The sequence below is a fragment of the Bubalus bubalis genome, chromosome 10 (assembly GCF_019923935.1).
Source record: "Bubalus bubalis isolate 160015118507 breed Murrah chromosome 10, NDDB_SH_1, whole genome shotgun sequence".
NCBI classification, from domain to species: Eukaryota; Metazoa; Chordata; class Mammalia; order Artiodactyla; family Bovidae; genus Bubalus; species Bubalus bubalis.
The window spans coordinates 51,548,577-51,564,716 of NC_059166.1; the positions used below are offsets into that span (position 1 = coordinate 51,548,577).

General features: G+C 40.4%; 1 protein-coding gene across 19 annotated transcripts in view; it reads left to right on the forward strand.

Moving 5' to 3' along the window:
- Nucleotides 1-16,140, forward strand: part of KLHL32 (kelch like family member 32) — a 227,521-nt gene that overhangs the window by 164,122 nt on the left and 47,259 nt on the right. The window lies entirely within an intron of this gene.

Consider the following 16,140-nt stretch of genomic DNA (forward strand, 5'->3'; position numbering starts at 1 on the left):
TCCAGTAAACAGTTCAGAAACAGGCCTTTGTTACAGTAGAGAGCAGCTGGGGCCTTAAATGAGACGAAGCGCTTTCTGCTTCGCATTGGGAAAATCTCTTTCCTTCCTTCATTCTGTGCTCGTTGCTGTTTTCCTATGCCCTGCTTTTTTACCTGACATAGCATTCCTTTCAGATACCCTTTGTTTAGGGGACAGAGGATGTTTTGTGTTTTCAAGTTGATTATTCAATTGAAATCCATTGTGTTCATCTCCAGTGACTATACTTGAACAATCCACACAGTGTCTTTGGAAAACTGTCACCACACAGTCACCACAGTCTGACTGTTTTCCAAAGACAGAGTCCATCTTTCCCCGCTTCTCCTTATACTTTCCGTCTAGGATCCTCTCTGAAGCAGTCGCTAGCCATCTTGTTACTTCTTGGATTCCGTACCTTCAAGATTTCATGGTCATTTGAAAAATATTTATATACAGAATACAAGTAAAAATATGAAGTCTTCTATTAGCAGATGAGGCACCTTGTATCCTATCAAAAGACATTCAGAGAATACTTTAATTCTGGCTGAAATGGAGTCATAGGTAGTTGTGAATTATCCAATGTCTGATTCTCTGGTGGTGGTGATTTAATTGCTAAGTTGTGTCCAACTCTTTGTGACCCCATGGACTATAGCCTGCCAGGCTCCTCTGTCCATGGGGATTCTCCAGGCAAGAATACTTGGGGTGAGTTGCCATTTCCTTCTCCAGGGGATCTTCCTGACTCAGGGATCGAATCCAGGTCTCCTGCATTGGCAGGCAGATTCTTTACCACTGAGCCATCTGGGAAGCCCACATCTGATTCTACTGATGGCTTATTTTCCTGATGCCCTTCTCCCTAATTTCTTTGTTTATCTTACTTTAATCAGCAACTTTCCTCTTCACCATTGCTTCCACCAGTGAGGATAAGAGCTGCAGTGTACTGAGGGCCTTCCAGGACCCAGGCTCTTTGCAAACTTACTAAATTATCATCACAACAGGCCTGAAGGATGGCTGTTAACATTCCATCCTCCGGACAAACAAAATGAGGCTTCAGTGTCTTGCCTCAGGGTTACAAAGCAGATCCAGGCTTCAAATCCATGTTTGCTGACACCTGCCCTCATCTTTCAAGTATTCCATGCTGTCTTGACAAGAAAATATAAGTGAAAAAAACAAGCCACAAATTATTTTCTGCTTCTTAGGTATATCTCATAATGTTTGTTCAGGCAGAGGTCAGAAGTGTTGGTGAGGATGAGTTTGGGGTATGAATTTTAATTATCTGTGGAAAGCACAAATCATCAGAATTACTCTGGTTAATTCAAAGTGAGGAATTGTCATATTTTTCTTGACTTCCCAAAGGGAAAAAGACTTAGAATGAATTCTGCATTTGATTATTTCTAACCAAATTGAGATGTGAGCCAACCATCCCTGTGGCTTCTGTCTCTTTTTGTGGCATGGTTGAAAGCACTGCCAGGTATCAACATGGTAATGTACAGATGTGCGAGTGTCCAAAAATTTCACGCTATTCACATAGGAGTTCCTGTAATTGCCTCTCTAAAGGTTACTAATATTATAATGTAGAATCTCAAAAGCTGCTTTCTGCTGCAGGCAATATTTTCTTAGACTTGGTCCTAAAGAAAGAATTAAAAGACTCACAGAAATATTATCAATTTAGGCATTCAACAGGCAATGAGAAACTATTTTTGCATTATCTTTGTAAATAAGTAATTCCCTAGTACTCAACTCAATAGAGAAAAATCAGATCAGTCCAGTTATATCACCTCAAGTATAGTTAAGTTCACCATTTTTGCTGAGGTTATACTGGTAATGCAATATACCAGGGAAGAATCTGATATTCAGCCCAGGGTGAAGATTGGGTATGCCGGAGGATTAGTGTCAGGGTGACTTTATGGAAGTGAAACTTGATGGACAGGTTGGAGACAGATCTACAGAATCTCATTAAATTGCTGAATTGTTCATTACGGAACGTTCTCACTGTAATAAAGTGCTCATTGACTTTGACAAATCCCTATCCCGTGTCTGAAAGAAGAACAGTGAATCTAGGGGTGTTGGGGAGGAAACAGAAAATTGGCACAAAGCAGGACACGTAATAGAAAAGCGGATGGAGGGATGGTGCTGTTTGATTATGTGCAACTGGTAACTTATGTGAGAGCTCAGTAAACACACATACACCCTTACACATGTGGCTCTTCCACCTGCTGATCTACTGCTAATGTAATCCGGGATATCTACTTCATTTGGCAAAAGGCCCAATTTTTATTATTCACCATACTTCACACAGTTTGTCTCTAAAGACATGTCACAAGAACTGTCACTTTATCCTAACTGAACAGACTCTTTTTTTCTTTTTCCTACTATCCCTTATCCAGTCCCTTTCCTGCTAAAATGTGCTAAAGCCCGTGGTAACCATTCCGTGCATCTGAAAACCTATGAAATCCCCTGAGATTATGCTTTTTGTCTGCTCTCTCTTCTTCCACCTGACCTTTAAAAACTTTATCTTAAGTCTTCTCTCTCACAGAGGATTCTTCATCCCCCCTAAACAATTATTTTCTCCCTTCCATAGCCTGAAACTACTGGGCCTGTTCATTAACTTCACTTTATATTCACAGGTACTGATGAGACTTTATCACATATGTACTTCGGATATATAAAGACAGAGAAGTCCCCTAAAAAAATCTTTTTTTTTTTTTTTTTTAATTCAGTTCAATTCAGCTCAACAATTTGGTCTTAGAGTTCAAGGCCAGCAATTTCTCAGATTCCAGATTGGTTATTGGGTTCACAGAAAGAGGAGACTAAAAGTGAGCAAATCAGCAGAGGAGGAAACATGGGGCGTGAGGTCACTGGCATCCGTGACCTGGCAAATCTCCACCAGTTTTACTTTGCTTTCAGGTTTTAGCTTTGACTTAGGACTTTGTTTCAGCAGGGGCCTGTTAAATTTCTCTTGTTAGATTCAACATATAGTTTCAGATGACTGAGCCAGAGGTCCTGCTCTAAAACTTAGAGTGAAACCATGAAACAGTTCCATTCCACTCCCACTTATTGGAGGTACTGGATAATCTGTTTTTTCCTCAGGAAGGTATATTCTCTGCCTTTTTTTTTTTTTTTTTAAACCACAGTCTTTTCTGAGAATAAAGGGGAAGTTACCTTCTATGACAGTGTAGTTTGTAGAAAAACCTATATATTATGTAAATTCTTGTATTTGCTAGCATAGGGAGACAGTGTGGCTGTCCACCTATCAATATTCTTTGTTGTTGTTGCACCACATGGCATGTGGGATCCTAGTTCCCTGACCAGGTATCAAACCCAGAATCCCTGTATTTGAAGTGTTGAGTCTTAACCCCTGGACTGCCAGGGAAGTCCCTATCCATCAGTATAAACTAAGCACCTACTAAATGCCCCAAACCATGGAATGTAAGGCAGAGTACAAGTTAGCTAACTCCATTTCCCTCTCCTAATCCTCATGCCAATTGGGAGGGATCCTTCTGGTTTTAAACCATTACCCCGCTCTCTGGATTATTATTTCATCTCTGAAGTAGCAGAAACAAGGATATTTAAAAATGGGTACAGTAGATTGTTGAATTACAAATGAGTATTTATTGTATACCTGTTATGTGCTCGGCACAGTTGTAGAAGTTAGATCCTGGGGTAAAAAGCTCTTTAAAAGTGTTCAGTTGTTGGGTTAGAGAGATTTAGCTTAGCTTTATTTCTGAACATGGAAAAGTTTTGTTTACCTTTAATTCTTATTTTATTAACTATTTCCTACTTTCAGTGAAAAGCACTTATTATTTAATAAGTGTTAATTATATATCAGTGGTTTTCATCCTTTACTAACCTTGGCTTGAGGGCTCCTCCTCATATTTTGAGCCTAACTTTGCCTGGACTTCAGTAGATAATAAGAGCAGACGATTCAGTGGTCACATCACTGATGTCAGACAAGACCAGACCTTGGCAGGGAAAGTCTTTTTTATCCCAGTCATGTCCCGTTTCGGAGAAGGCAATGGCAACCCACTCCAGTGGGTTCTTGCCTGGAAAATCCCATGGACGGAGGAGCCTGGTAGGCTGCAGTCCATGGGGTCGCTAGGAGTTGGATATGACTGAGCGACTTCACTTTCACTTTTCACTTTCATGCATTGGAGAAGGAAATGGCAACCCACTCCCGTGTTCTTGCCTGGAGAATCCCAGGGACGGGGATCCTGGTGGGCTGCCATCTATGGGGTCACACAGAGTCGGATACGACTGAAGTGACTTAGCAGCAGCAGCAGCATGTCCCATTTTAGTTTGGCAAAGAGCAACCATGTCACGTGGTTTGGAGCTGGGGGGATTGGAGTGGGTAATCATGTTTACCTTTGTCTTTGATTCTTCGTCCCCAGAGCTACAGGCTGTACCTGTAGGCTTTGTGTTGAATGCTACCTTCTTGTTCTCTTACACTCTATAAATAATGAATTAAAAACAATAATGTATAGTTTTCATATTAAAATGTATTAAATGGATAATAAGGCATCCTACCATTCCTATAAAAGGCTGGATTTATTCTAAGAAAATTGGTATACTAAATGAGTTTCACCTTTTAAAACAGCATTTTTTTCTTGTGTTTTAGTTGGAAATTTGCTTCTGTAAGTCATCCTGTTAGTAACACGTTCAGTTTATATCTCTAGAGATGTAAGTCACATATTGTTTAGAGTAGTCAACAACCTCTGATGCAGTGATTTTTTTGACAGGCCCCTCCTGGGCTTTTATCTACTCCACAAACTACTCACCTTAGGTTTGATTTAATCATTTCCCTCAAAAGGAGTCCCAGAAAGTGAACCCAAACAAAAAGCTACTATCCCTTTATAGTTGGAAAATAGAGGACACTAGCGATGTGCTCAGCGTTCGACTTTTATCTCTATGATGATAAACTGTCCCAGATGCACCTCTGGCCAGGGAGAAGGGAGGACTTCAAACAGTCCTATGTGTCCAACAATACCATCGTAACACTTTGCATCTGAATATCACATCCCAGTTTCCAGAATGCGTCTGCATTTTGCATTGCTTTGTGCTCCTGTGGTTGAAATGGGGAAACTGGAGTAACAGAGCTAGAAATCAAATTCACGTCTTCTAATTCTTGGGTTTTTCCCACTTTGGCCCATAGCTGCTAAGTTTATAATAGAAGCGCAAAAATACTTGGGGTGTGATGGACACAGAGGTGCATCAAGTTAATCCTGTGACTTGAAAAGAAATTAGGAAGGGCTTGGCTGTTCCTGTTCCCTGATGTGGTGCCAGCAGGTTGAAGGGGTAGTGGCCAGCTCTGCGCCTTCATGCCTGTGTCATGTGGCTAACTCTGACTCTGCTCCCTGTGCTTAATTGTGCTCCCTCACCCAGTGCCTGATTGCTTCCCAGTGGGGACTGACCTCTGCCAAATACAGTGGTGATTTATTTGCTAATTTTGGGTGTATTGAAATGATATGGGTGGATTGGAAAATGAAATTCTTTTGCTTGGACATTTCAACATCACCCAGCCTTTACCTTTTCTTCAGTGCTTTATTCATTGTTAATTCTTTTTTAAAAAATATTTATTTATTTGGCTGCGCTGGGTTTTATTTGTAGCATGTGGAATCTTTTTTAGTTGTGGCGTGTAGGATCTAGTTCCCTGCCTGGGAATCGAACACAGGCCCCCTGCATTGGGAACACAGTGGAGTCCTAGCCATTGGACCACCAGGGAACTCCCTCATTGTTCATTTTTGTTCATTGTATGTACTCCCTTAAACAGCTTTGCAAATCTTTGTCAATCACTGCAGTAGAGTCCAAGCCTCAAAGAAATTAGACTGTGGGTGACTGTTTAATCAAAAAGCTCCATAAGTAGTATCCTCATTCTTACACTTGGTAGCTGGAAATGAAATAAAATATTGTGGCCTAAGAACTCTTATCCCTACCCCCTAATTACAGTCTTTCATTATATCCCTACCTTTCTTCAGTTTAATTTCATATATGCATGTATCATTTCTATTTCTTCAGAGAGGCCCTTTCTGGGCATCTTAACTAAATGTGTACAGTTTCTCAGTTTTCTTCCTGAAGCTTCTGGCAGTCCCTCCCAAATACCTACAGTCTTTCCTACAAATGTGATGAGGGCATCTTCACTTCCTTTTTACTAGATGTTACACTGAGAATCGGAGAAGCAATGGCACCCCACTCCAGTGCTCTTGCCTGGAAAATCCCATGGATGGAGGAGCCTGGTAGGCTGCAGTCCATGGGGTCGCTAAGAGTCGGACACGACTGAGCGACTTCACTTTCACTTTTCACTTTCATGCCTTGGAGAAGGAAATGGCAACCCACTCCAGTGTTCTTGCCTGGAGAACCCCAGGGATGGGGGAGCCTGGTGGGCTGCTGTCTATGGGGTCGCATAGAGTCGGACACGACTGAAGTGACTTAGCAGCAGCAGCAGCACACTGAGAATAAACAGTGGTTCATTCACATCCCAAATAGTGCTGTGCCCAGAGGATGTTTGATCCTGGGAGTGCCCCTAGCTGGACACTGAGTGCTTCTGCTAGTTCAGGTCTTGTTGCTCAGAGGGGCCAGAGTGTGTATTCAGTCACTTGTCCTGATCTGCATGCGGCTGATTCCTTGTGAGGACTCATCCCCGAGTTGACTAGTGGCCCTGCTGTTGTTCGTCTGGACTGTGTGCCTTTGAGAGATGCACGCCACATTCATTTCAGAGGGACTTTGCCCCAGCTAATCCTCAGTGCTAGAGCTGTGCATTGTCAAGAGGCCATGCAGGGCAGTGATTATCAGAAATTACAGGAGACCTAACTTGTATTCATGTGCTGCTGTTCACATGAGTTAATAGTTTCTTTTTCCTTCCTTTTATTTTGTTTTAAATGAGCACAACAGAACAACAAGGTGATTTATGAGATATGACATATTTATGTTCTCTGCTTCTAATTTTCATTGTGATTCATGTTGTTTCCAGACTGATATTTTTGTTGTTGCTGCTGTGAGAAGGAAAAAGATGACTGGAGAATATTACTTATGCATTGGTAGCCTGCAGTCATATTGCTGCTACCTGGGTTATCAGGGATTTAAAAATAAAACCCAAACTGTATGCTAAACATGAGGTAGAAACCTTGAGGCCAGGCATAGAAGTTCATCAATAATAATAACACCAATAATAATTTTTACAATCCTTAGCTTTACACTTCTTAAGCACTTTTACACACATCATTTCATTCAGGTCTCCCATCAGCCTTGTTAAGGTTGATAAGGCAACTATCATCCAAACTTTAACAGGTGAGGAAATGAAAACTCAGAGAGGACAAGTGGTTGACTTCCTTCACAGTATGGATTCAATATAGATCTCACTGTGTTCTCTTCAAATACTCCAAATCACTAAGAAAACAGAAACTCAGCGTACCTGATACAGCTTCTCAAAAGTCAAACCGACTATATTGCTCTATAATGCGTGAGCCAGCAGTCTACATTTCCTAATAAATTATCAGTTTTCACTTTCACCTGTTGTGCTGCTTTGTGGGAAGTTGCAAAAATGACTCTTAATAAGTCGTACAGAAAAGTGTCGCTGAAGGTCTTTCTTTTATCAGAGCCTGGAAAATTGAGGCTCTAGATGGTTTGATGAGAAGGAGTGAATGGAGCACTCTGGCAGAAGTAGGGAACCACCTTGCGTTCCCTGGAGGTACAAAGTCATACAGTGCAAAGCAGGAAGAGACAGCCCATAATGGAGGATCACTTAAAATCCGACCAAGAGATTTCGATCGGTGTGAAAAAGAACTTAGAACATGGTTATTTCTGTTGCACGGAGAAGGCAATGGCAACCCACTCCAGTTTTCTTGCCTGGAGGATCCCAGGGACGGCGGAGCCTGGTGGGCTGCCGTCTATGGGGTCGCACAGTCGGACACAACTGAAGCGGCTTAGCAGCAGCAGCATTTCTGTTGCAGCCTTGCAGGCTGAGTGATGGAAAGTCTTCAGACTGTTGTGAGAGTGAGGATAAATCAGATGGAAATTATTAATCCTGATATCTTCATTTTATACCTGAATATTAAAATTGAGAAGTTTATGTAGTAGAAAATGACATCTAGGTAATGGCCTAGATATGGGATTTAAGAGAAAGGGAGAAAAATATTAATTTATTAACACTGATAAATGTTAAGTGTCTTTCTGGTAGAAATGAGCTTGTACCATGTCCTGCATTGCCAGACTATTTCTATAGGAACCCTTACCAGGCCAGCTGGGTGCCTGTTGGCCGTGGTATTTGTGCCAATTGGCCATATCAGACCATGGAGATTGCCTGTTCTGGGTATTCTAGAGGACAGGCTCTCAACTTAGCCGTGGAGTGAGCCTCTGGGTTTGTTTATATTCCAAAGAGATGTCTGGGGAACCTTTGGCATCTATTTTTAAATGCCGACACCCTTTCACTCTGCTTCACGCACCCCTGCCTCCAGGCCTGGCTACAAGTAAAACTAAAGAACAACATCTCTCAACTTACCTGGAGGGAAAAGGTGGCCATTCTAAGATAGTAATCATGGGCAGTATTCAGAAATATGAATAGTTGAGGTTCTCCTCTTTAATAGGACCACCTCTTTGTTACTTGGGGTGCCACATTGGAGGAATGAAAACAGATTTCAGTATTCTAGTAGACAAAACATAACCAGAAAGAAAAATTCTCTTAGGTAAAAAAATTTTTGATGAGTTCTAAAGATAAATAGCACAGGCTTTTGCATTGTTCCTCTTTGTCTATAGGAAGTCAGTTTCAGTAAGTGGTCCAGATACTACTTATGTTTCAAGAACAGAAGCTAAAAAGAGCCGGGCCAGCTGGAGGCTGAATGCACTTATCTTCTTTGTGTGTGTTCTTGTTGATGAGAAATGCCCACACACCAGCTCCTCTGGCCACACAAGGAAGTCAGGTAATTGAAGTAGTGATGGATGGTGCGCTGAAGTTTAAACGTTTTAGGGGGACCTATCTTATTAACACTTTAAAACAAGTGAGCATAATATCATTAATTTTGATTAATTCATTTGCTCTTAATATAGCTTTTAATTTGTAATTCTAGGTGAATTACAATGTAATTTGGCATTAATTATACTAAATTGACTATAAGTCAGCCAATCACAGTGGGAAATTACTCACAGCTGAAAGTAAAACTAGACATCTCCATCCAGAAAGGACAACGCTTAGTTAAGAGGCAAATAGACTTTAGACATCTCTCTCTTTGGCTGTGGGAATGACATTGAACCTGCCGAGGGCTGTAAGCAGTTTCTTATTCTGCTCACTGCTGGGACTGTATACTCTGGAGTGAAGCCCAACACAGAGAGTAAATAATAAAGTAAACAAAGGGATTGATTTGTCAGGTTGCCAGGTCTCCTGAAGAATCTTTCTGTTCTTCTCATCTCTTGTACGATTTGAGCCACGTAGAGGGGCTGTGTAGTGCTTTCAGACGATGAATTCCACACCTCTTGGATTCAAGAGGTTAGAACAGACACTGACACGGGTCTGCCTGCTTTTCATCCTCCTGGTCTGTGAACCAGCTAAGGAAATTCTCTCTTAAATCCCATGTGCTGTCAGTGTCCCAAAGCCACTCTTTTTTTTTTTTTTTTAATATTTTTATTTATCTGTTTGTTTGGCTGAGCTGGGTCTTGGTTGTGGCTTGTGGGATCTAGTTCCCCAACTAGGGATCAAACCCGGGCCCCCTGCATTGAGAGCTTGGCGTCTTAGCCCCTAGACCACTAGGAAAGTTCCCCAAAGCCACTCTTAATTAACCAATATACAAACTACTTTCTGGGCAGAAGGAAGTCTGTGCTGTAAAAACCAATGCTACTCAGGGAAAAGAAGGAAACCCTCAGGAGATGCAGAGCCTGGTCATTAATAAAGCTTGTTGGAGGCCCCTGTGCACACACCACAAGTAAGATGCCTGAGAAAGTGGTGGGAGAGCGAAGATGGTTTTGTAAAATAATTGTGCTTGAACCATTTGCCAGATATCTTTCTAGGAGAATTGTCTCCTAAAAACAGAATGAAAACTTTGAGATGCTTTGAAGTCATATGGCAAATTTAGCAATATCCTGCTTGAGGTATATGTACATGTAAGTAGAACTATGGAAATTTTGTACATTCTTGATACTTTTGTGGTGAGCACCTGACCCATAAAATGAGATCTAGCTATGAGGAGACTAAATATTGCATGGAAAATTCCAGGCTGTTTTTAATAATTCTTTTTACTTTGTCTATTATATACCCCTATTGTATCATTCCAACTCACAGTCTAGCAAATAAAATGGCCTAAGTTTTATGTAAAAGTTTTGAGTGGAGAGGTTAAAAACTATCCTGTCTCCTGTCTCTTACACACATAGGGGTCGGGTTCACACCACACACACAAACACACTTGCAGGTAGACAGACACATACATGCACATCACAGATTGCATGCATATTAATTTTTACAGCTAAAAAACTTTCCTTTGTTTTGCACTATTGACCCGAATCTTAATACTTTCATGATTGGCTGGTTGATCCCAAAATTAAAGAAGAAAATAGAAGTTTGAAACTTACTTTTGCTACTCCAGGTGTATATTCTATTATCATAAATTATTTAAGAATATTAATGACTATAGTCTGTGTAGTTGCCACATGAATGCAGAAAAAATCATCTCCATTTTTTCCCAAATCTCTTTGTGCCAAATTTCGCCTGGCCTATCGCAGAAATTTCTATTCCTTTTCCTCAAATATTCTTTTTAATGTCAGCATAGGTTTGGTGGGTTCCACCTACCCCTGTGGCTCCCAGTACAGCTACGTGTTCCTAATTCAAAATCACCCTTATTTGATCTGTACCCTCTGATGGATGAGCTCCTTTGAGCTCCTAATGTGGCGGTCTTCAAGAACAGTAAAGGATTTGGGGCAGAGAAACTGGTACTGAAGTAAGCAGAGCAGAGGGGTTGAGAGAAAACATTTACAAGATATTTCTGCCCTCGGTTTTATCATCTCATCATTTAGAATGCCAGTGGAATAAATGGGTCTGTTAATCAAACAGCACTGAGAGGTTAGGTCATTGGAAGCCTTTTTAGTCATTTTGTGCTTTTCAAGAGTGAATTTGTTAGAATTATGCTGAATACCCACTTAAAGCCTCAGCTGATAACCCTACCTGTGTTTTATAACTCTGCACTGTCAGAACTCATAATAAGTCAAACATTCTTTCAGTGGTGCTCATAAGGGAGGAAAAAAAAAACCCCACAAATTTAAGAGTAATTTCAGATTGTAAATGAAAAGGAGAGGCACGACTGTTCATTTGCACCAATCATGCCTTCCTTTCATCTGCTCTGATTAGGCCTGGTGCGGTTTCATCAGACCCCTCCATCACCGAGCTGTCACTCCAGCCGTCTGTTGATTGAAAACAATCAAGGCTCTGATGGCACAATTATTCTGACCCTTTAACTAGAGGCTGCTGTGATAATGAAAGGTTGATTATGATAGTTTGTGCCTCTTTCAGTTTGCCAAGAAGGTTAATTTGGGCATCAGACGGATGTTTAATGGGCGCTTGCTGGCTACACTGAGGTAAATGAGAACGTGCAGTCTTGGATATTGCACAGATATAGTTTGGCTGTCAATCATTGTCATTTGGAGTTTGTGCCTCACACTCTGGAAATCACATTTTATTTTTTCCTTGGGATTTAATTTATTCTGTGCCCTGAGGAAGTTCTTTCACTCAGTGACCTTCACAGCAGCTTTCTCTGCCTTTTTTTTTTCTTTTTTCAAATGGAGCTCAAAGGCACAACACATCTAGAAGAGCATTTTTCTTTCATTTTCACTTAAAAATGGAAACTTTAAAAAATCCATCCTTATCGCTGCCTTCCAATAGAGCAAATGTTCCCATCCTGGTTGTGCAGTGGGGGAGTGTAAATGACAGGGGTACTTTGGCCAGCTTGCTAATGCAGCAGCTCCCACAGTTGTGCACTGTTTGTTACACCAACCAGCAAAGCTGGGAAATTCAGAATGGGCGCATATATGAACTGAAGGCTCCATTCTCCTTATGTTTCTCTCACCAGCCTGTCTCACAGCAGTCTGATGAATTCTTGTTTCCAAGGGCAGCCTCTGCCTCCTTTTCCCTCCTTGGGAAGCATGAGGGGAGGGGTTGAGCTGGAGAGACAGATATTTGTCGACAGAACAATGAAGGTTATTAAAAGTTGCAAATTTCAATTTGTATCATCACAGCACCTAATCTTGTTGCTTTTTGAAGCATAAGGTAAAAAAGATGCAGGCCTCTAACAGTGCTGGTGTTTACAATGCATAGCTCATTTTAGTCCTCTTTTATGCACACCTTTTAAAACAAAAAATAAAGGAAAAGAAAAAATAAAGGAAGGCCTTCATTTCTGTCTCCAAGCTCTGCATAGTGGTCTCATAGATTAGGGACCTGAGAGCCAGAATCACTGTTCTGCGTTTTCATTTATATTGTCTTCAGGTCCTCCCTTCCGCACTGTGAACATTCAGCAGCATATTTCTACTTAGCTGTGGGACATTTTTTCTTACATGTCAGTTGTAAAACAATTAAGTGTATAGGTGTTAAAGTGACAGCGTCATAATGATTATAATTTTACTTCAAGTGTTCTATTTTCACATTATTTCTTGCTTAAAAAAAAGCTATTCATTTTTGAATGGTAAAGGGAGTCATTAAGCGATAATTCAGTCTCACGTGAAGAGGCTCAAAAAAATGAATTAAGTCATTGAATTCAGTTACTGTTTTAGGCAGCCCTTATTTAAGTAACAGTGCTGTTTAAAATATTTGAAAATATATGAGAATAGGGTCATGCGTGTATGTATATATAGTCTAACCAGATTCTTCATTGCACTAGACCAGGAATAATTATTTTTGTTTAGCTCTCTGGATAGCATGGATAAAATCACCCTCAGGGATGCTTAGTAAAATTACTGATTAGTTATGTCTTGTTTTTATTTCAGCAGCAGAGAATAAAAAGGTAATTAGGGAAGAAAAGTCTCAGTCAAATCAGTCAAGAGAGGTTTTTTCTTTTTAGTATTTAAAAAATAAGATGACTTGCCACAGTGGTATCTATATTTTATTTTTAGATTTATTCTGTTTGCAAATTAATGAGACTTAAGCAAAAAAAAAAAATTTTTTTTTGAAGTATAACACTATTTCAAATCATTTTTGGTCCAAGCCTGACTGTGTTTCTACTTTCCCCCAGCCTGCTGAACCTTTTACCTGTTGTGGAAAACTAATATCTAAAGATAAAGAACTTTCTCTGTGTCCTTATAAGCTCCCAACCACATTCCCAGAACCGTGGTCTCACGGTGACTCCGTTCACTTGAGACTGCATCCCCTCAGCAGTGATGTCCCCCATTACAGGGTCCCCAGAGTCTCTCACACTTCATCTCCTGGCCTCTGCTCCTAGGGCTGGGCTCAGTTACTGGCGCCACTTTCTCTTTCCTCTTCAACTCTTCTGTCTCCACCTTCGAGGTTCACCTTGTTGTTTCAACACGTTGTTCCTCTGAATGTGGTAAAGATGTCTTGGGTCTGTGACTTCTTCATATTGCAGTCTCATAATTCCTTCAGCAAATTTTTTTTTGCTGACCAAAAAAATTTTTTTTCTCCTTCAGCAAATACTTAAAGATTTCCTTCTGGACGCCTGGCCTTGGGACTGGAACATGCTCCTTCTCTCAGGATAACAGTTACTGTTAATTCCTCCTAGTGCTCTTTCCTTCACCCACTGCAGCCCCTCCCCTCTCATAGGTTTTCTGAGATCGGCAAGCCACTGGTTCTCCTGCACTGGGCCTGTCTTCCCACACACCCATTTCCACTGTCCTTACTGTTCAGTCACTAAGTCATGTCCAACTCTTTGCAACCCCATGGACTGCAGCATGCAGGCTCCCCTGTCCTTCACTATCTCCCAGAGTTTACTCAAATGCATGTCCATTAAGTCGGTGATGATATCCAACTATATCATTCTCTGCCACCCTCTTCTCCTGCCTTCAATCTTTCCCAGCATCTGGGTCTTTTCCAATGAATCGGCCTTTGCATCAGGTGGCCAAAATATTGGAGCTTCAGCTTCAGTATCAGTCCTTCCAATGAATATTCAGGGTTCATTTCCTTTAGGATTGACTGGTTTGATCTCCTTGCAGTCCAAGGGACTCTCAAGAGTCTTCTCCAACACCACAATTCAAAAACATCAATTCTTCAGCACTCAGTCTTCTTTATGTAACTACATCTATTCATAGTTACACTTATACATAACTATCCATTTTCCATACATGGCTATTATATATTGGCTTTCTAAGTCACCTCCCCCACTCAAAAAAATCATAATTGTGCTGAAAAGAGTGTATCTTTTTTGACAAAAACATCACTTTTATATTATATTCAAAGGTGCTTCAGGGTATGAGTAGAGGATTCTGTGTTCCCCCATTATTTATACTGTGATGAAATGAAGGTGAAAAATGCAGTGTGAAGTATCTTTTTCACACATTAGTAGCCAGGTTGGAATTCACATGGTGAAGGTGGTTTAGTGGTCAGCATGGCATCTTATATGTGTTCTTTGCAACCTACTGAGTGTAGGCCCTGGTACCCCAGCCCACCAGCTCTATCCCCTGATATTAGAGGCTGGCCCCTGACTGTGTTTAGTCATGTGCTCCAGATAGTGGGTTCCCGACTCCAATCACTGTACTCTCAGCTCCAAATTAATGTTTAAAGTAACCTTTGAGGATTCTTTTCTTTTTCTTTGGAAGCTGCCAACATTAACCCTTACCTGCAGCTTAGGTACTTCCTGAACATCTGATTCATCACGGTACCCTTATTTGAGGGATTTTACTATCTCTGTTTCTATGACCTGAGGCAGCTGCTTAAGCCTGTGAGCTCCTTTTGGTCATTAAAGGTTTCATTTCAGGTAGGGAGTGTATGTGCCAGTGAACCTGTAATTGATTCATTATTATTGAATCAGTTCATAAAGAAATATTCAAAGGCTTGATGCTCTCGGGATGCTCCAGGGCATGTTTACAAATTAAACAGCTTTAAAACAAAACAAAACAAACTTTAAAATGTATAAATGTACCAGCAATATTTAAAACACCCATCAGGGACACGGCAACATTAAAAGATGGGTTTTGCTTGTGTCTGAAAATCTGCCTACAATAGACAGAAGATTCTAAAATTGTAGGATATTTCTTCCCCTAATTCCATACTCCCTGAGTATATTTTACAGGGATACGTTAAGACACTTGAGGTCAAGAGTAAGGCTTGAGTTATATGATGCTAACAGAACTTGGGACTGAATGGCAAGTAAGACTGTATATATATAGAGAGAGAGAGAGAGAGAGTGTGAGAATTTCTTTCTCACTGGCTAAGTTCCTGGCACATAATGGACACTCAATAAGAAATTGAAGGGACTTCCCTGGTGGTCCAGTGGTTAAAACTCCTGCTTCCAGTGCACAGGGTGCAGGTGTAATTCCTAGTTGGAGAACTAATATCCCGCAGACTGCACAGTGTAGTCAAAAGAAAATGAAGTAAGAGAACTCTTGGTTTATCATAAAAGAAATACAAATTAAAATAAATTGAGGAATGGATGAATAAAAATACTAAAAGATTCATGATTGTATCATTTACCCCAGAGCCAAAAAAAGAAGAAAGTAATCAACTTAATCAATCATTATTTTAGTTTTCTCAAGTCAGATAGCTTAGGGTATACATATAATTTCCTTGCACTAAGTTAACTGAGTTGAGATTTAAGGGAACTGCTGGACTTGAATTCAAATATTTTAATGGGACATTCAAACCAAATAAAGAAAGTGAATATATACTGACGGTTATGCAGAGACAACTAAGTTTATGTCTGTGTCTCTCTTTTCATTCATTTGTTCATCCACTCATTGGTTTTTCTCTTACTTGAAATTTAACAAAAATCCTGTGTCTTTAATTACTGGGTTAGAATTACTGAATTCATTGGTGTAGAAATAGGCTCATCTTAAGGGCTAGATTTTAATCTGCAACAGATTATCTGCTGTGATTTTACTATCATTTTATAACATGAAGTATTTTAATAGTGTAGCAAATTCCTTATCTAGAGATCTCTCAAAATTTATGTCAATATTGCACAACATTGTTTTATGTAAAAATCATCTGAATGTGCT